This window comes from Monodon monoceros, unplaced genomic scaffold, assembly GCF_005190385.1.
Source record: "Monodon monoceros isolate NGI ecotype Baffin Bay Population unplaced genomic scaffold, NGI_Narwhal_1 Super_Scaffold_11, whole genome shotgun sequence".
Taxonomy (NCBI): Eukaryota; Metazoa; Chordata; class Mammalia; order Artiodactyla; family Monodontidae; genus Monodon; species Monodon monoceros.
The window spans coordinates 28,475,013-28,495,515 of NW_021703767.1; the positions used below are offsets into that span (position 1 = coordinate 28,475,013).

A 20,503-nucleotide genomic window follows, 5' to 3' on the forward strand; every position below is an offset into this window, starting at 1 on the left:
CCCCAGTTTAGAGGCGGGTTCAGCGAGATCAGGCTGCAGGAAACCGGGAGGCTCCTCGGCGCTGCCGCCCCGGCCTCGTGATGTAATTGTTATTTCTTACTCGGAGCCTGAACCGCGGAGAGCTGCCCGAGAAGTGGCAGCCCGGTGCCTTCTGCCTTGTCTTGTAGGGTCAGATTCTTCCCGGGGATTGTGTAGATTCGAGAACTGACTCCGCTGGAGACTTCGCAGTGACAAAGCAGCTGAAGATAAACCCTGCTCCCGGGTCCTCCGCCGTCCGAGGAGCTGAATGGGGCGCTCCTCAGGTCTCCTTCCCAGTTTTCCTCTCGGACTCACTCCGCATTTATCCCTGGCTGCCTCCTACGTGCTGGGCGTGGGGTCAAAGTGACCCGCAGTTAGTGTCCGTGCCCCCCAAGATCAAAGCAAGACACACAGATTACAAGGTGGTGCAAGTTGGGGGTGGGCGAGAAGGAGCCAAGGGGACGCGTGTCGTTGGCGAAATGGGAGGAGGGGGACGCCTAGGGCGCCGGCACCCAGGAGGGGACCCGGGGAGTCCCGGCCCCCAGTCTGTGCCCCCCAACACGAGCCTTTGGCCTGTGTCTCGAGATCGGTACCCCCGGGGCCCCGGGAGGAGCTGTCCGGGTGCCTTCGGCCGTGGCGGCGGCTGGACAGAGCCGGGAGCCGCGGGGGACGGCGCGGGCGCGTGGAGCACCCACCTCTCCCCGCCGCCGCGATCCTCCCGCCGCCTCGGGGCCCCGCAGTCCCCGCCCGGCCGACCGGAGGGCGGGCGAGAAGGAAAACCAGCCAACCGAGGGGGCCCCTCAGCTCCCGCGAGCCTCCGGGACCCGGGCGCCTTCCTCCCGCCCCGGTGACAATGGGAAGGAAGGGGAAAAAAGGGTTAAGAAACTTGGCTGAAGAGCTGAATGGCGTGGAGCGGCGAGGGGAGGGACTGGGCCGCGGCGGACTCAGCAGCGGAGGGAGGAGCGCGGCTGCGGGCGGGCGGCGAGCGAGGCGCTCAAAGTCAGCCTCGCAGACATTGCAGCAGAGCCCCGAACTCGGGAGGCGGCGGCGGCGGCGGAGGAGGAGGCGGTGGCCGAGGCGGAGGGACGACCCGGCCCCACGCCCGCCCGCGCGCCCGCACGCCCGCCCGTGGCCTCGCGTCAGCCGCTGCGCTCGGCAGTGCCGGTCGGAGGCAAGAGCTCGCTGGGGCGCCGAGGGAGGACGGGGCGGCGGGGCGCCTTCGCGGAGTGAGCCTGCCGGAGCCCCGGGCTCGGAACCGCGGCGGCCTCGGGTGAGTGGCGGCCGCGGCTGGGGGGCTCGGAGGCGCGGCCGCCCGCGCCGCCGGAAACGGCCGGGAAGCGCGGCCCGCGGCGGCGTTGGCGTTGGCCGGTAGGGCCTCGGGGGCGTCGGGGCGGCGGGAGTGGATGCAGACGGCGGGGTGGGCTCGGTGGCTGGACGAGATGGTGTCGGGGGGGTGGTTTCCGGGGAAATTCCGCCTCTCCTGCTGGGTCCGAATCTCCCCGGGAACTCGGGGGCCCGGGCAGCGGGGCCGCCAAGTTGTGGAGTTGGCCCCCGGCTCACTGGCGCGTCCGTGCCAGTCCTGGGCCGGGGGGCGGCCTCCGGGTGGCCCCTGAGCCGGGCCGGGGCAGGGGGGGGGCGTGGGCCGGACTCGCGCCCCGCTCGTCTGCTCCCTCGGCCCCGAGCCCCGGGCGCTTCTCGCCGCGCCGCTCCTGCTGCCCCGGGCGTCCTGGGCGGCGCCGGACGCAGCTCCCCGCCTCTCACTCGGGTGCCTCCCAGCTCTGTGCTCGCGGATCCCGGGCCGGGGAAAGTGGGTAAGAAAAGGGACCGCGCTCCCGACCCCCGGAGGACCCCCGGGTCCAGCCCAGCCCGTCGGTACTTGTCCTTCCCCTCCCGAGGGAGGCCTCTTCGACCCGAGGCCTCAACCATCACTTTACCCCTGAGCCAGAAACCGGGCTCACATCTAGGGTGAGCTCCGTGCAGGTCCTGGGAGGCTTCTGGAGGCTTGTTTTTCACTCTTATATCTGTGTCCTCTAATACTACTAGTGCATGTTGTTGTTTTATGAAGGGTTTGCCTGGAAATATTCTACAAACCGTCATATCCTTTCCAAAGTAGTTTCCAAATTTTAATCAAGAGTTGGTGTTCAGTCTGAAGGAACAAAGGAATCAACTGTGTCTTAGAGGCGAACAAGCTGGGAGTCTGTGACACATGTTGATCTCTGAAGCATTACAGGAGTTTCTACCTTCTATCTCGTTAGGGATTGCAATTGGGTTTTGAAGATAGTAGAAGAACAGAATGATAAGTAGTTTTGCGTTTTAAATTTTTTAATAAAGCATTTTTATTTCGGAAAAGAATTAAGACGTTCTTAGCCACAAGGATTTTTCACTCAGTTGGTGGAACTGAGTTGGAGTTTGTCTCCGGTAATGTAAATGATTAAATGTGAGATTGTGCGGGAAAAACTGTTTCTAGAGGAAGAGAGACCATCCATAGGTGTTCAAAGTGAAAATGGTTGTCCGTTTATAGATGGTGATTGCTGTTTACATTTGGAGGGGTGGAGAGTGGTATTTGTCAGGCAAAGAGCTTTGGTAGTTCATTTCTTTAAAGTTATGAATTGCATTGAACCTGCTTGTTAGTGAATCATGGGTTTAGCAAGTGGGTGGCATCTTCCTGATGTGATTATTCAATGTTTAATCACTAGTTTGGCACCTTTGTTGAAGAGACACTGAAATAAGTGGACTTTTTAAACAAATGCTGCTTCATCTGCCTGGCACCTAAGTGTGGGTTGCTGCCTGGAGTATTTTGAAGTGCTTTTCAGTTTCGAAGTAAGTTGCCCTGGTTTTGCCCAGCAGTTTGGTAATGTAGTTTGAGTTTAGCTGGTTCAGAGAGTAGTGGCTTCATCACCAGTGCTAACTTTTTTCTGCCTGGAATTAGTTCCTAGAGACAAAGAAGTTTCAGTCAATGGAGCAAGCCCCTATCCTGCAGGCTGTAGGATTGTTACTTTAGCCTGTTTCATACACTCTGGTGGGGAAAGACCTCTTTGCATACTTAGCCCTGCAAGTGCCCTAGGAGCATGAGGAAAATACGTATTAAAAACAAACAAAAAAGAGGATTACTCATCGTTGGTTTTACTCCAGTGCGCTCTCTACAGTGCCTTTGAGGTAGTTGAAAACCAGTTTTAATGTCTGGACCCATTTCCTGAATGTGTCTCTAAACTTTTACTAATTTAACACCCTAAAATATTGTAAGGTTGCAATAAAAAGGTGTCTGTAAAAGAGGCTAAAGGCTCCTCTGACTCCTGCAGTTTTTTAAGAGCAAAACATCATGATAAAAAAATAACCTATACCACCACCTAGAGTCTTGTTTGTTAGTTTATTGCTCCTGAAGTTTGCTTAAATTGACATATCTCTTGTGGTTCCGATGTAGCCAAAGAATTATTGAGAAATGCTAGCTTTCAAAACGCATTCCAAGAGAACAGTTATTTGTGTAATAAATAGTAAGTGCCAATTTAAATTATCCATGCTACCTTTACAATTGAAAATTATGACATATTAAGTTGAGTGGGCTATTCGCCAAAAGATATTAATTCAAAAGAGTCTAAAACAAGAAATTTTCTGCTTGTGCTCTAGGTAGCTCTCACTGCTTAAAGACTCTAATTCAAAAGAATTTAAAACAAGAAAGTTTCTGCTTGTGCTCCAGGTAGCTCTCATTGCTTAAAGATTCTCTGCATGGTTACCAGAGATTCAAGAAATCTTACAAATTAAATACCATTAGGACTTTTTGAGGTCCAGGTAAAACAAAAGCAATGATCAAATAAAAATATAAGGGAGCATTACAAGTTCAGAAATGCTGGCCACTTTAAAGGTAAGAGAGAATGTAGGCTATAGTAGAGTTGTGGTTCAGAGATGTGAAAAGTAAAATCAACATTAAATAAAGTGGTAATCTGTCTTGCTAGTAGCTTAAACACAGCAAAACAATCTGTTAAATGGGAGACCTTAGGAAGGCAGCTCTGTTGCCATGTGGTTTAGCACATTGTCCGGGTAGGAAGTAACATTCCTTCTTTAAGCAGTGTAACTGGAGACAAAGATGCCTCCAAGATCTTTAATTAAATACCAGTTGAACAGAGAGAACTAGAGCACTGTATTAATTCTGTCAAACATCACTATTTTAGAACATTGAGGACAACTAAAAAATGAATTAACTCATCTGAAAGCAGAGTTTTATGGAAGGTGACAGGTGAGGCAAAATATGTCAATCTAATGGCACAAATAGGGAGATAAGGAGATATGTCATTCTTGGCTTTCTAGAAAGATGAGAAGGAAGAAGGTTATTATTAATTGTACAGATTCCATTGCAAACCAGTACTAGAAGACAGTGGCATAGAAGTAATTTTACATCAGAGTGGCTTAGGATATATGATGTTAAAGGGATTAGGTATTCAGTTTTAAAATTTTACGATTGTAAGAAACTTAACAGGTCATTTTTAAGCGTTTTGAAAAAGCAATGATAGCTTTGTGTATAAGGTTAAAAAAAATAATTCTGCCCCAAATAAGTTCAAAACAGCTAATTTTTATCAAGCGAAAATTGTTCACTTTAAATTGTGATAGGTTTAGTTTTGCTTTTCAAACTTTAGATTGCCGGATACAGTCAGGTTTTAAAGTGTAGGTGAACAGAGAAGAGGCATTCCAGTTTGTTTGTCTATACCCCACCTCTCTCTCTCCTTATTGCTCTCTTGCTGTCTTGTCCCCTTTTCTAAAATAAGTAGCTTCTACATCTGTGGATGTTTTCTTCCATGAAAACTGCCTTCATTTGTAGCTTCCCTTCTTGGCTGTGCTGGGATGAAGGTTCTTTACTCTTAAGCTTTTTCCATATGCCCCTTCACGTGGCTACACACAGTGAGGGTGGGTTTTGTTTTGGTTGGTTTCATAGTGATTTACTGTTAACATGGATGAAGACTAGAGAAAAAAGCATTTACTGTTCTAACAAAACCCTTTGTACCCGTCTTCCAACTAGAGAAATGTTTTTATGAAAAGCAACTTTTGATTACTATTGAAAAGTCAAAGAAACACTCTGAACAGAATATGGGGCAGGGAGGGGTGGAGGGCTTTCAGGATAATGAGTTTGAATCTGAGAATTAAATTGTTCAAGATGCATTTCCTTAAGTTGCAGTTTTTTGAGGGGACTGTCTTGGGGGAAAATGAGCAAACTCATTCTGTAATATTTAGATTAACACAACAATTAGGGAAATATGACACCAGGATGGTCGCTAAGACTTGAGAAGGTAAAAATCAAGCGTGTCAGATGGTGAAGCAGGCCAATGGAATGGAACTGAGGGTTATATCCAGGGGTTGGAATGAATAAAAAGTAAATGGAGGAGAGAGATCTTGTTTCCATATCCTGGTTGCATCTGGTGCTGAAGCAGGGACATGAATTGCTGATGGTAATGGAGTTCCTTTTATGAGGTCATCAATATTATAAAAATATTGGTGGTTTGAGGGGGAGAAATGACAGGTTCCCCACTTGTGCATGTGTACACTGTTTTTGAATGTCTCTTAAATATATCTAAACTGGAAGGTCAAAATTGGGTACCAGCATAGAACCAGGAGTTAGGGAGTAATAGTTTATTTGGAAGGAAATGAATTAAAAATAGACCACCTTTTCTTTATTCTTTTGAGATGTGGTGTTTTCCAAGGGTCTTATCGAACATGGAAAACAGAGTGCTGAGGTTTGGGTGGTGAACTGGAGAACTCTTTCATAAGATTTCTCATAAAGATAACTTCATGTAAATAACCCCAGAAAGAATGCTTTCTTTAAGCACATTACCTTGTGATTCAAGGGTAGGGGGAAAATTGGGACCAAAGAGACCTCTGAAATCTTAGCAGGGTTTTTTTGCAAACTGTAATACAGATACCCATCTGTTGTTTTTTGTTCCTTGAAATTTAATGTTCAAATTGAATATTTAGGATTCTAAAAATTAGAGTTTATTTACAATAGAAATTTCCTATTGTTTTGCTACAGGTATGAAGAGTAATTTTAATTTTTCATAATAAGTATAGGTATTGAGATAAGTAGGATGATATACTAATTGTTGTCACTGTTATATTACATACTCTGCATTATGAACCTTAAAATTCAAATTGATCCCTACACTACCTTGCAAATACTACAAATAAAACATGACATTTTAAGATATCATTACACCTGAAACAGATAATTTTTCTTAAATTCATAAAATATTGAGAACAAGAATGAGGAAAAAGTAAAGATGATACAGTTTACCATTGTTATTAGGATTTTGTTAAAATTAGCACCTTGAACCAAGCTAGAGATAACATTTAGCCTAGAACTCTAGGAGTAATATAATGAGAAGCGGATTTGAAGAATTTAGAAGACTGGCAACTCAAAAATGTAGAAAAAAATTACTCTTTGAAGTTATGGAAAAAAAGGACTCCACTGTATTTACTTAGTAGTACTAAGATTTTTTTTAAAGCTAAACAAGATAGTTATTGAAGATACTGTATGGATAATTACCTGTTAAAGAAATTATAATTTATATGTTTTTTGATTGAAATAAATTCAAGAAGAACTCCAGAATATGTTGAAACTTTGTCTAGGAAGGTGCTTGTGACATCCATCTATCCTCCCCACCTCCCTCCCTCCCTCCCCACCTCCCTCCCTCCCTCCCTCCCCACCTCCCTCCCTCCCTTTCATTCTTCTTTCCTTCCTCTTTCAATAAGTAGTGCTGGGGTTAAAAAAAAAAAGGCATTTTGTTAAAACTTGGAAATGGACTTGCTTCTCTGACAGGGTTAATAGTTGTGTTTGAAATTCAAAGCTAGCATGGTTCACTGTCCCCAGTTTTTTAACTTGGTACACCTCGGGGAATAAAAACTCTAAAAAGCTCTAAACCCATCTTCCCTCTTTAACTTTGTGTCATTCAGCAAAAATATCTTTAAGGATGGAAGAGACCCTTATTTGCCTTAAATTCCAGGTCACTCTGTGACTAAGCCTAGAGTTTCAAGAAATTAAACTAGAAGCTTGCTGGGAATTTGAGTCATCAGCTTAAGATCCCACTGGGACCAGGACAGCTCTGATTGACCTGATGTTGGTGTTTATTCAGAGCTTTGGTGGAAAGGAGCCTCTCAGCCTTGGACTTCTAATTAAGAAAGTCGTTTTTCAGTCTCCTGTTAAATGATAGGGCTACTCCTTGTTTTCAGATCTGTAATTTTCTGATGGATTGAGGATAGCTCAGGAGCTAAGGAGTTTGGAACTTGTGGGTTTTTTTGCAGTCTGCTTTGATTATTTTACTTCTACCTTCTTTACCAGCTATGTGAGGGTACTAGGTAAAAGTAAGGTGATTAGCTTTAGGTAAGAGAAAAGCTAAGTCATGTAGCGGCTAAGCTAGCTTCTTGTTGTTGTGTGCTTTCAATTGTTGAATTTGCCTGTACTGTACATAAAATGTGAACATGTTAAATATGTTACTGCGTTAAAAAAAGATGATAATTTAGCATTGCAATAGTAAGAAAGGAAATTATGTTTATAAGCAATCTTAGAATTAGAATATTACTATAATTGTGGAGATTTAATGACATAATGTGGTTAAGAGAGCCTGACATATAGCAGAACGCAATCAAAGTTTGAGGATTAGAAGTTTAAAAGAAACTTCTGTCTTAAGGAATTTACCTAGAAATAGAGAGATATGAAATGTTTAAGGGATTATAGCTGGTTTTTAAAAAGCATACTTTTTAAGAATTCTTTTTTGATTCCCGAATTTATGAATTTATAGTAATCTACAGTAGAGTGGTAGATTTATACCCTGGAAAAGAAACAAATTAAGGGAAGGAAGGAGGACAGAAGAAGGTGGAGAACAGCAAGAAAAAGTATTTGAAAACATGTGAAACACTTACAAATGAGATATAAGAAATACCCTCAAAATGAAACTAATCACAATTGCAGTTTTTCCCCTAAAGGGAATATTTACACAATGGGTCATATAGGCTCAGGTCTGATTTTTGAAAAGCTTATTTTAAAAAAGTGTTTCTGTTTTGTTATTCCACACATTTTTCTAGCTTAGGTTCTGCTACTAAATCAATGTATGATACTGATGAAAGGAAAGGCCTTTTATGTCTCTGGGCAGCATGTGTAGAATCTGTAGAACAGGGAGGTTAGATTTCATTTCTAAATTCTGAAATTCTGACTATATCAATATATGCTGTTGTTGACAGTAAACAGTAAAGATTTCAAGGTTATAGTTTTGAAAGGAGTAGAGATGACGGGTCAAAACTTGAAATATAAAAAGGTTACTTAGTTTCCTGTCTTTTGCCTTTTCCTTTTTTATTGCGGGGAGGAGTAGGGAAAGGAAGAGGATTTGGGGATACCTGCTTTGTGCCAGACATGGTGCTGGCTGCTTTACAGTTCCCCTGTGACATATAGGTATCATTTTCTCTTCTTTACATAGACCTAGTCTGAGAGATGCCTGAGTAACTTGCCTGAGGTCACACAGCTAATTTCATTGATAATAATTTGCTTTTCCACGAGAATATGCCACCTTTTGAAGAGAAAACCAGTCTCTCTCTGATTTTTAGAAAATGATTTAAAAAAAAAAAAAAAAAAAACCTGCTCCCAACCTGAGAGCCGCAGGACTCAAGCAGCGTTCACCCAGCCTGGCTTCTCAAAGATCAGTCCCACTGGGAAGGCACCCTGTTTCCAAGCGATGTTTCTGCCGCAGTTGCTGTGAGTTCTCAGAGAGCTGATGTCCTGCTCCTGCACTTGCATAAGGAAGATGTAGTCACCAAGGGCAGCCGTGAAGGCTCCTAGCTCCTGTGAAGTGGACCTCAGAATTGCTACAGTGTTCTTTGAGGCAGAGAAAGCAACTGTGTTTCTTGATATAATTCATTTAAAAAGCTTGTCGTGGTCTTAATCCAAGTGTTCCCAAGGCAAATTATGTTTGTGCACTTCAGGGAGCAGTTGTAGCAAATTCAGAGCCATAGCTTTTCCTGGTTGAAAAGTTAAATCTCTTGACTGTTACGGTTCTTAACATGATTTTTATTTTTATTGTCCTATGTTCACCCCCAGTAATTTTATTTTAAAGACTGTGCTATGCTAATGAACTAGTCTCTGTAATACGAAGAGGAAATTGACAATGCATTTGTGAATTTATCAGAAGGATGCAGAAATCAAGAGATGAGGAGTATTTGGCTTCATTTTGGGAGTAGACCATGGTCAGGAAAGAAATTTTGGAGTTAGGGAGGTTTGCAGCACATCATGTATTTTAAAGTACACATCAGGCATATTCTTTTATTGTTGGAGCGTGAGAACTGGAGTTATAAACCTCTCCACCTCTTTTTACTTTCCTCATTTAAAATTTATGGAACTTTGAACCAAAAGACTCAAGCTGAGTAGTTCCCTCTACACTAAAAGGTAGTCAAATTGAAACTGTACTGGAGACAAAAGGATGAGTAATAATGCTCATATACATAGTATTTTCTAGTGTGCTTTGGATTTTGAAATGCCAAATAAATGTTGGATAAACAAAAGGGTTTGTATAAAAGCTGCAAAGGAACATTCTTTTATTAAGAAACTATATTGTATCTGGCCAAATAAGAGAGAAACTGTGTAAGTGAACAATCTGGGTAAAAAAATTTTTCTGGAGTTCAGATACGTATTTATATTATTTCCCTAACACATCCATGCCTTTTAAAAAAGTTAATTGAAATAGACTGAATCTGCATGAGGTCAAGGATTGAAGATGGAAGGTGTTTATTATTCACCACCTGGTTCTTTCCCAATATCTGGATGTTTGGTATTATTGAGGCAGAACTCAAAGCAATGCATTGTTCAGTCTGTTAGTAAAATGCTACTCTTACCTGTCTTGGTAATCCTTGACTGACCTGAATCAACGTTATGTTTTCTTCTGTTTTTTTTTTTTTTTTCTTCTTCTTCTTTTGCTTGGGCTTTCACAAACTGAAGTACTTTCATGGAATCCTTAGATATCAGGTTGGAAGGAAATTTGATAGAAGCTATGGAATTTCTGGGTTTAAGTGTGCTTGTTTTAGAGGTACCTTGTCCTACTTCCTCATTTTCAAACAAGTCAGTGTATAGAGGCATCTTACTTAACAGAAGAGCCCATAGGATAGGTAGTTGGTGTGGACTGTGAATCAAATAGTGATAAGTGCTACTATTTCACTTACACACCTTTTTCTTTTCTCTTGATCCTCCTCTATTTTCGTTTCCTTTTTCCCCTGTTTTCCCTTTTGTTCTGTTAATTTCTCACTCGTTCTTTTCTTTTTAACGGCTAGGTATCCATGTGACACAGTAGGGTACATGATTGCTCATCTTCCAACATTTTTGACATTGTTGTTAATTTAAAATTTCCAAAACACTTTTTGTCTGCATCTTACGGAGGAGGACACACTGAGCACCTAAGAATTTAAAACCAACAGCTGGCAACTGGCTAAACCCAGGGTGAGAAATCAAGTCTTGATTTATTTCACACTCTTTTGTGTGTTTGTTTATTTTTGCTAAAGCCATCTCAGAAAGAGGGGCTTTCTGTACCAGGTGTTAAGGAATAGTTAATAACCTTTGGTGATGGATCCAGCAGTATACTAAAGCTGAGCTAACCCCAAGGGAGGACCTCTGATAATCAGGACTGGGCCTCAAGGAGTGGAGTGAGCCGGACTGACCGTATCATCCATTTTTTTTTTTTTTTTTTTTTTTTGTGGTACGCGGGCCTCTCACTGTTGTGGCCTCTCCCGTTGCGGAGCACAGGCACCGGACACGCAGGCTCAGCGGCCATGGCTCACGGGCCCAGCCGCTCCGCGCCATGTGGGATCTTCCCGGACCGGGGCACAAACCCGTGTCCCCTGCATTAGCAGGCGGACTCTCCACCACTGCGCCACCAGGGAAGCCCTCATCCTTGTTTTTTGTGGCCTGTTTCCTTCTCATGCTATTAAAATATGGTCTTCAGGACAGTCTTGTGATTCATTTGATAGTCTAGAACTTGGGGTGTGTTTTCTAGGGTGAGAATTTAAGAAGAGAAGCTTTACAGTACAGATGCGCATCTGTTCATGCATTAGCTTTGTCTCTACGTGTCATATACATTTTTGAGTTCTATTTAAAATTCAGTAAGGGAACTTTTATTTGTCGATTAACAGAGCCAGGTGACTTTAGTTGACTAGTGTGACCAGAACGATCACAGGCCAGCTGCGCTTACTACCGAAGAGTAATATTCTAAAACCATTAGTGGAGGTGGTTGGGTCTGTTGGTTCAGTTGGGAACATAATACAAAGGTTATGGGCCCCACTCTGTATTCTCCTTTGAGAAGGTAGCATATCGGATGCGAGGGCGCTGTGTAGACCAGGGGTGATCAGTGCCCTGAACCAAGTGCACCGAGGTCCACCCCTCTAGAAAGAGAGCAAGAGAGAAGAAACCTAATGGTAGCCGTTGATGTGGGCCACAGACTGACCACATTCCTCACCTTGGTGAAGCAAATTGGAAAGGAATATTCTCACTCATGGGACAGTGGACAAGAGAGTGTAGGTGCTCAGTACAGTCTCCAAACCTCTAACAAGATCAGATTTGTCTCTCACAATTCCTTGTACCCCTGATTGTGATAGTCTCACACTTGTTTAATGTCTGTCCTCCTCAAGAGAGGGTAAGTTGCGTGAATAGGAGCTTATTCATCAGTGTATTGTTGGTGCTGTAGGTGCCTGGCATACAGAAGGTTGTTAAAACATTTGTTGAATTGAACTGTACCAATCCCAACTATTGGTGAAATCTGGCTTTTTTGGGGGTTAGGAATGGGGCCTTTGTGTATTTATACATTAAAAACTGCTAAATATTATGACTAACTTATGCATAATAGCTGCTGTTCTACATTTTTTCTTTGGTCTATTTAAATTAGAACTTCTATAAGAAATAATATTTCTTCCTTGAAATTTATCATCTTCTTTCCAGGCATATTTATTATGAAGGAAAAAGTGAAACTAACTGTTGGTGACATTATAATTACTTGACATTGTTCTGTAATACTAAGTTTCTTCAAAAATACACAATTTAGGGCTTCCCTGGTGGCGCAGTGGTTGAGAGTCCGCCTGCCAATGCAGGGGACACGGGTTTGTGCCCCGGTCCGGGAAGATCCCACATGCCGCGGAGCGGCTGGGCCCGTGAGCCATGGCCGCTGAGCCTGCGCATCCGGAGCCTGTGCTCCGCAACGGGAGAGGCCACAACAGTGAGAGGCCCGCGTACCGCAAAAAAAATAAAAAGTAAAAAATAAAATACACAATTTATAACATATTAGAATGCATGTTCAGAGAAATTTGGGGGGGGCAACATTTAATTTTTTTAAAGAAATGAAACAATATTTCTAGAGCCTTATGGGCAATTTCCTTGGCCTTACTTGCAGTAGTTATAAGGATCCACCAGCTCAGCACATTTAATTGCATTGAATTTGACTGCTTGGGACACTGGAGGCATCTCAGAATCTCATGTTTAGCATTAATTTTGGCGTTCAGTAATCTTAAAAGTTAGAATCAGGAAGGACTTGATGATTCAAAACCTAGTAAATTATAGGCCTTAAGTAGTATATGAAGCCCTTTTGTTATTTTTTAGAATTAGGATTTGCTCTTCACTAGAGGTGAATTTTCTGACTGTTAGAACATTATCACGTTCAACTTGATTAATAATGCTAAGCTGGAAAAGAAAATTATTTTAAAATAGAGCTCAGAAATTTATAGACCAGCAATTAATTTTCAAATGATAAAGAAAATGTGTAGATTATCTGGGACATACATATACAGTACTGAGATTTAACAGATGCTCTTAAAATGACTTTAGCCCAGTTTCTTGTGAAGACAAAAGTTTTTACTAAACTTTATGCATGCTTAGAAATAGATGCTTTTTGTAAACAGAAAAAACACCTCTCAGGGCTCACATATTTTTCTATTCACAAGTAAATAGCAGTGAATCACATAAATCATAGTAAAAGAAGATATACAGGCTAATGGACTACTGTCCAAAGTAAAAGAGTAGAAAAATGAGCACATTCACTATTAATGTGGTATATTCTACTTTGTGTTTGCATCTGTGCTGAGCTGTGTTGTGCTGAGCTGCTCTTTCCTTTCAGTTGTTCCCTTGTGTCAGTCAATATGTTGTAGAGTATGTGGATTCTATGCACTAGTATAACTTTCCCACTGTTAAATTCCTCAGTGTCTGAGACCCAAACTTAATTTCTATTTTTATGAGCTGACTTTTGTAATTAAGGCATGATATCTCATTTAAACTAACAATATCATGGACAAGAAAGTCCTACTGTATGGCATAGGGAACTATATTCAATGTCCTGGGATAAACTATAATGGAAAAGAATATAAAAAAGAAAGTGTGTGTGTGTGTGTGTGTGTGTGTGTGTGTGTAAAAAAAACATATCCTTTGCAGGAAAAAAAGGTGACTGACACTCTGAATCATTAGCTTGCTGCTAGTTGTTCTTGCTGTCAGTGTTTGTTTTCCCTTTGACTGCTCATCCACCTGTGTTATGTTTCATATTGTAAATTCTTGTGTATATTCCTTCTGATGATGCCAAGAAAGTACTATTCTAATAACATAAGCACATTCACTTTGAGTTTTACTTTTGTACACATTCTACTTTTATCCCTTAGAAAGTAGTAAATTCTGTCATTGAAGTTGTTCATCACTGTTTCTTTTGAAAATTGCTATATGTTCCACTTAATGGCATATTATCTTAACCTGTAAGGTTCCAGGTTGCTACAGGCAAAAATGACAGTATTGGTTACTGAAAGTAGATTAAAATGGGTCTTTGGGCAGTCAATAAAAGGATAAAATTAAAATCTGACTTTAAATCTTTCAAAAATCTGAAATTAATATGCATTTCCTCACATGAGTCACAGGTAGAAATCCAAATTTTGTTTGATGTTATTAATGTTTGTTTTCACGTGTCATAGAGTGGTAAAACAGTTTTTTCTAGTTGTATGAAGTAAGTGGAAAGGGGAATAGCACTTGTTACTATATACTAAAATTAAAATTCCCCTGTGATGATAGCATGTTAGTTTGGACTATGTTTGATTTTACTTTACAGTGAATTTTAAACTTTTTTGATTTTATTTTTTGGGATTCTGGTAAATGTTGAAGAACAATCAATTTACATATAGGTGTAAAAAAGATATTTTTAAAGATAACCAGCTTTTTCCATTTGAGGATAAGTAGTAAGTTGTAGTTGCTTTCTGTAGCTTCAGTCATTTGTTCTATTGAATACTTAAATGAAGTATCAGTGAAGAAAGAAATTTGTATTTGCACCTATTGCCTTGGGAGTGTTGCAGAATTTAGCAGTTCTCAGATGGCCATTGTTCCTCTTAAAAAGAAGAAAAGTCATGAGCGGATAGAAAATTTTGGTGTGCGGAGGAAAGGAAATATTACCTCAAAACTCTGTGGACGTGCTCATTTGTTTTGCTTTAGGCCTATTTGTGTAGTAGTGAATTTTAGTGGGTGGTGAAAAGTAATAATGTGTTGAAAATACTAGTATCCTTAACACAGTCCTGGGTGGTTTGACTGTAAATCAGAGACACGATGGAGAATAAAGGATCAGAGCTAGAGATTAGATAGGTTTCAGCGTGGTTCAACTGAAGCTGTGAAATGGGTGAGTCATTTAATGTTTTCTGGCCTCAGTTTGTAAAATAAGGGGGTGAACAAGAATGATCATGTGGTTCTTCTAGACTCTGTCAGAATCAGTATCACTTCAAAAGTGAGGTTTTACTGTCACATGCATGGAGTAACAGGGTGCATAGAACTAAGGGCTGTGAGGATGTCCCTCATGGTTTTTTGAGCTTGGCATTTAATATTTTACAGCAAAGTTTTTAGTTTAACATAATTGAACTTGTACTAGATAGGGTTAATAGGCTAGAACAAAAGGTCAAAGCATAAGGCATTAGGCTTAATTAAGGGAGAGCAGGAGTGGCAGGGAGTGTGTGACAGCTAAATGGGTTTCCCACAGACTAATGTCGGTTCCCGTGCAACCATGCCTCAACTTAAGAGGGTTATTTTGTGCAAAGGGCAGCAGTGATTAGCAGTTTGACATGCCAGACACTTCTGGCCAATCCCATCTGTTTTAGAGGTTAAAAAAGCACACCTTTATGAGCTGATGGATTGATTTGTGTGCCCGTCTGGTAAAGATTAGAAGTCCAAGGCCAATGCAGTAAATGTCAGTTATAGAATATTGTACTTTCTTCGTTGGCTCATTGTTTTTTAACCGTCAACTGTTTTATAATGGGGGATAACTGCTGTTTATGGAGTCGAGTGCAAGATGGGTGGGGGAACAGGTGAGAGAGGAAGAAAAATATTTCCTAGATGGAACTGTCAATTAACATATTCCATAGCAAGCGTTTCAAATGGAGATATGGACTCCTCTAGATACACTTCATCTTATGGAGTGTTTTTGGTCTGTTCCTTACAGGTTGAGTCATATTGTTCTTTTCTGAGTGTTATCTGAGCAACCTGTCAGTCCAGGATTTAATTTTACCTTGAGAATTGATAAGTTTCTTTATTTAGGTACCTCTTTTTTGGACAAGATAGATCATTTATCTCTGTACCACTGTATATATTTAAACAGTGTGTAATATTTAGTTCATTGACTTCCTAGGGAGAGGTAAGGAAAAGAAAAGAGAAAATGGAAAGAGGAGCACACACATGCATACTTGCTATGTGGGCCGGATTTACTATGCTCACCTGAGGCTGATGCATGCTGTTAAAATGAAGTGTGTCAGAACCTAAGCTTGGACTTTTTTCTTCAACTTTGAGAGCTGTAAGAGTGATGCCATTAATATAGTTCATTTTCAGTTCACGGTTGTAGCTCATTTAAAGACACACAAAGGCTAGACTGTGATTATAAAAATTGGTTTTAACATATTCTAATATCCAAGGAAAGGATAATTTATGTGTATGAAATAGAACTTTAGATAAATATTGTGATCATAATTAATGAGCTTTAGGAACATAAAGCATTCAGTCTTTTGGATGGACAGAGGGAAGTGTTTGAGAAATAACAAAAGTTATATTTATCAGAAAATTACCGTGAGCCTGAGATCTGAAATCAGATAAAAATGTGACCAAGAACACTGGAAGCAATATTAGAGGATGCTGGTTGGCCCCAGTGCTTTTATCCTTGTCAAGATATGTGAACCATGAATTGCTTGTTACATAGTTATACAGATTATCTATATCATGTTAAAGCCTGAATTACTTCTTATAGAAAGGATTAAAATATCTAAAGAAGATATGGTCACTGAAAGTTATATGTGGATCGTAATAGTAACTAGTACTTTTTAAAATACATGTATACATTTATTTTGCTACTAAGGTATTCCAAAGTGAATTGGCTTAACATGTAGAGAGAAATTGAGATTTTATTTTATTTCTCATTTAAACAGGACAAAGTGGCATCAGGGTGTTGGAGTTTGTTTAAGAATATAGTACTTAAATATATTTTCATCCTTGTGTTCTTTGTGGAGTATCATCAATTGAAATGATTGGGATCTAATACAGATTTACATGAAAAGAGTCTTGCCCTTCTAGGTAGGGAGAGAAGGTGAAGAAGCATAAATTTTATAATATCATTGCTGCTTTTTCACTAAATCATTTTTAAATTGCAAAAGTTTGGCTTGAGCAGTATAGAAATGCTTTGGTAGTACATTAAATGTGGGAGATGTATCTAATTTAATGGACAGAAACTTCTTAAATGAATCTCCTGGTGATGTTATATTAAACCGAAAAAAATATTTGAGGCTCTACATTTGTACTAATATTACAGACATTTTTAAAGGTCTCTAGATCCTAACCTTTTAATTTCCTTCCCTTTTCTCCAGTAAATTCAAGTGCCAATAACATCTAGTTTGTGTTAGAATTTTACTAAAGGGAAATATTTTGTAGGATTAACTTGTTTTTGTGTGTTATGATATATTCTGAGGTTTTGAGGAATACACATTGTCCCTCGTAATTTATGGTAGTCAGTTTCTGTCAGTCAGTTGTATTTCTTTACTTTTACTAATGTGGTATTATTGGCTTTGAGACGTAAAAGTCTGCTCCTCTAAGCAAATTAGTTGAGTATTTGCTTAGGTTATGAAAAATGAAAGCAGAAATGCTTAGTATACTTAACATCCTGTGTTTGCAGTTCTTGTCCTAAAAATTGTTACAGCTTTATAACCTGAATTTTAGTTGTTAGAAATTTTTATGAAACAATGGAAAAAGTAATAGCCCTATTTCATATTTTGATTTTAAATGCTGTTAAGGCATAGAATTGCCCTTTGCCTCTGTTCAGGGAGATTGATTTTAATAAGAAAACCATAATATATGGTGGACTTATCAAGTACATATTCTTATTATATTTTATATGTATATTTATAAAATCAGTGTGTATATGTATGATATATTTCAGATAGAGATGTTAGAGATGGCTGCACCTGTTGATTGCATTAAGCTTTGGGTGTCTCCTGATGAGGGAGGGAGAAGGTCTGCCCCACTGCCCAAGTGCATCATTCCTCCTCCTTGGTAAATTGCACACATTTTACTTTTTTGTATTCTGTGACCTTGCAGTCAGCGACTTCAGCCCAGAATAGTTTCAAAGTCATGTAAATGAATGCAATTAAGGTATTGCTTATCATCTTACATAGTTCAGATGGAACTTTATTGGATAGAGAGGTTTGTTTGCTTTATGAGGAAGGTCAAAGTAAGGTTAAATTTTATTACATAAAATGATTTGGTAATGTTTTTATTTGGTTGCTGAAAAAGTAGTGCCCTAATAGGAAATGATAAGGCTTTTTTTTTTTTTTTTTTAATCACTACTAGGTCTCTTCAGGGTTTGTTTGTTTGTTTTTTCTATTTTAAGGCAATGCCAGCTGTCTACTAATAAAATTCTAGGAATATTCTGCCTTAGTTATCATTCTAAGTATTTTTGACTTACACATATAAGTGACATTCCCAGCTGCTGATGGAGGGTAACTTAGGAGCTGCTGATGGTGTGCCTAGAGGGTTTGTGTTAACGTCCAGTTACCATGCCAATTGGTGCAGGATCAGACAGCAGGGCTAGAATCCCAATTCACCTGGGCAGAAAGGAGCCCTGCCACCAGCTGGCTGATTGTCTGTAGGGGTTGGGAGAGTATTGACATAGATACCAGGAGAGTCTTGCTAATGAAGAACTGAGAGAAAGAAGGGAGACGGAGAGGGAGCGAGAATGAGAATTGAGTGTGTGTGTGTGTGTGTATGTATGAAGTATGAAATTTTTAAAAAGGCGAGTATTCTTCATTGTAGTTGGCTCGTATAACTACCTGCTTCCCTTTGCTGGTATTATTTTTACTTCAGCATGGTATATTAGTTGACAAAGTCTCTCAGATTCGGTGATTCATAGCGCAGACTTTCACTCAGCATCAGCTCTATGCCTTGCACCATGCTAGGTGCTGGAGGATTCAAAGATGAATGCAGGGCTCACAGTCACAGGGAGAATAACAGTAAGCAGGATACAGAGAAAGTGACCCAGAGGCAGAGTGGTTGAACAGCCTGCCTCCCTAGGATGTTAAGGAAGCATCACTCAAAGAAATTTGTAATCTATATATGGTTTTAAGGAGACTGAAGGGCACTGGTAAAATTAAGTGATAATGAAAAATACTTTATTTGGGGAGTTTAAGGTTTAGGTTTATGGATTTATTTGGAGGCTAAGCTATAATCCTTGAGAACCAATCATAGGCTGTGGGATAGGAATTGAGAATTCTAAAAATGTAAACCAGACATAAATGCAGTGGGTGATACGAGTGGAATGCTGCTATGGTGGAATCTCGGAGTTTGCACCATACCTGTCTTATCACCAACTGGTCTCACTGTCCATTGGCCTATTGGTCAATATACAGTTTCCAAGGCCACCACAGTGTTAAAGTGTGGACTCTGGGTCTTGCTGGCCTAAAACTTTTTCACCCACTCTTTTGTTCTTAAAAGCATAAACTGTCCACATGTCGATGTCATTCTGTATCTAGGAAGGTTCTAATTCCAAGTTTAACATTTTTTTGTTTCTAATGGTCTAGAAAAAAAAAAATGAGGTGTTTCAGTTCTTGTGTTGACTACCAAATAACTCTAATACTTTTTCTCCCGGAATCCTTGATCAGAATTCCTCTTGGTCCTTGACATTAACTTCTCACACACTTGAGAATTGGTGATATAGTCTTTAATGCAGTGTAAAGACAGATAAGTAGTGTTTTGGTATAAATAATTTTGTAATGCGTATTTTTGATCAGATGTGATCAACAGCTATGCCCAAGGAAAACATGTATAATTAGGAATTTTTTTACTTTCAATACATCTTTTTTTGTCATTTTTTCAGATTTTGTTTTTCAGTCAGTAGTTAAGGGTTGTTTGTGAAACGTGCTGTTGAAATTCTTTGAGATAAGATGCAACTTGAAGTAACACTTATTTTTATTAATTTTCAGAGAGTGTTTGGATTGTGAGCAATTTAAGCTCTATCCTCAGGATCCATTATTTTAACATCTGGGAGAAACACATCCAGAAGGTATTGTATTTTGTCTCACTGCTCCACTTTTTAAAATGTAGTTAAGCCTTTTCAGTTACAGGAAAGAAAGAATATTATGCCATATTTAATTGTTTGGTTTTCTTAAGTTTCAGATATTGATAAACTAGTTGTTTGACATTTGTAACAGAGGAGAGGGATACATTTCAGTGTTGGTAAATTATGAATTTTGTGTGAGTAAAAGGAATCTGGTTTAGATGGAACCAGTTTTGCCTTTTTTAAACATCTGAGATATTTACATTTTACCTTTTCAGCATAGTACTATTTTAAAGAATGTTTTGATTTGAAAATGAGTTATAAAAAGTTTCTGTTTATCTAAGACCATGTGAAACATACATTAAACATTCAGGCAGTCTTAAAGTTCTTCCTGCCTATGACAGTTCTACCGTCTAGCGTAGGGACCAGCTGCCATCTGTGTTTTCATAGGGCCCACGGACATATTCACCCAGGTCACCTGACTCTGCCTCTGAACATCCATCTGCTAAGCTCCCTCTGCATTATCACATATGTCTGGGTTGGTGCAGCATAATAATTCATCTGCTCATAGACCCTGAGTCTCAGGACATGTGATGTATTACTAGGAAGGAAGGATATTAAGATTGTCAGTTGAGAAACTTACCTGCTTTGTGTTTCTGTCCTTTACAACCCCAAGATCCCGTGTGGATACACCAGCCGATCTGGCTGAGGTCAGTGGTGAACACAGTTCCCTTCAGCCATGCCCCAGGGTTTCCTTCTTGGTGTCCACCTTGATACCTCCCCCCAAGTCTTGTGTTTGTCTTTTATAAAACTTGGCAGCTGTCTTGCTTGGAGTAGACACAGATGAAGGAAGAATGCATACATACATTTAATAAGATAATATATTTGTTAAAGTTGTAGTGAATAGGTCAACTTCTTTGAGTACATATTACTCTGTTAAC

General features: G+C 40.3%; 1 protein-coding gene across 2 annotated transcripts in view; it reads left to right on the plus strand.

The window, feature by feature from the left end:
• Window positions 1–1,059: 1,059 nt before the first annotated feature.
• The window catches only part of NRIP1 (nuclear receptor interacting protein 1), a 94,415-nt gene continuing 74,971 nt past the window's right edge, over window positions 1,060–20,503 (plus strand). For both annotated transcript variants that reach the window (XM_029214000.1, XM_029214001.1), the window contains exons 1-2: window positions 1,060–1,288; window positions 19,489–19,568. The gene's annotated coding sequence lies outside the window, so the exon portion shown is untranslated. The remainder of the gene's footprint in view (window positions 1,289–19,488; window positions 19,569–20,503) is intronic.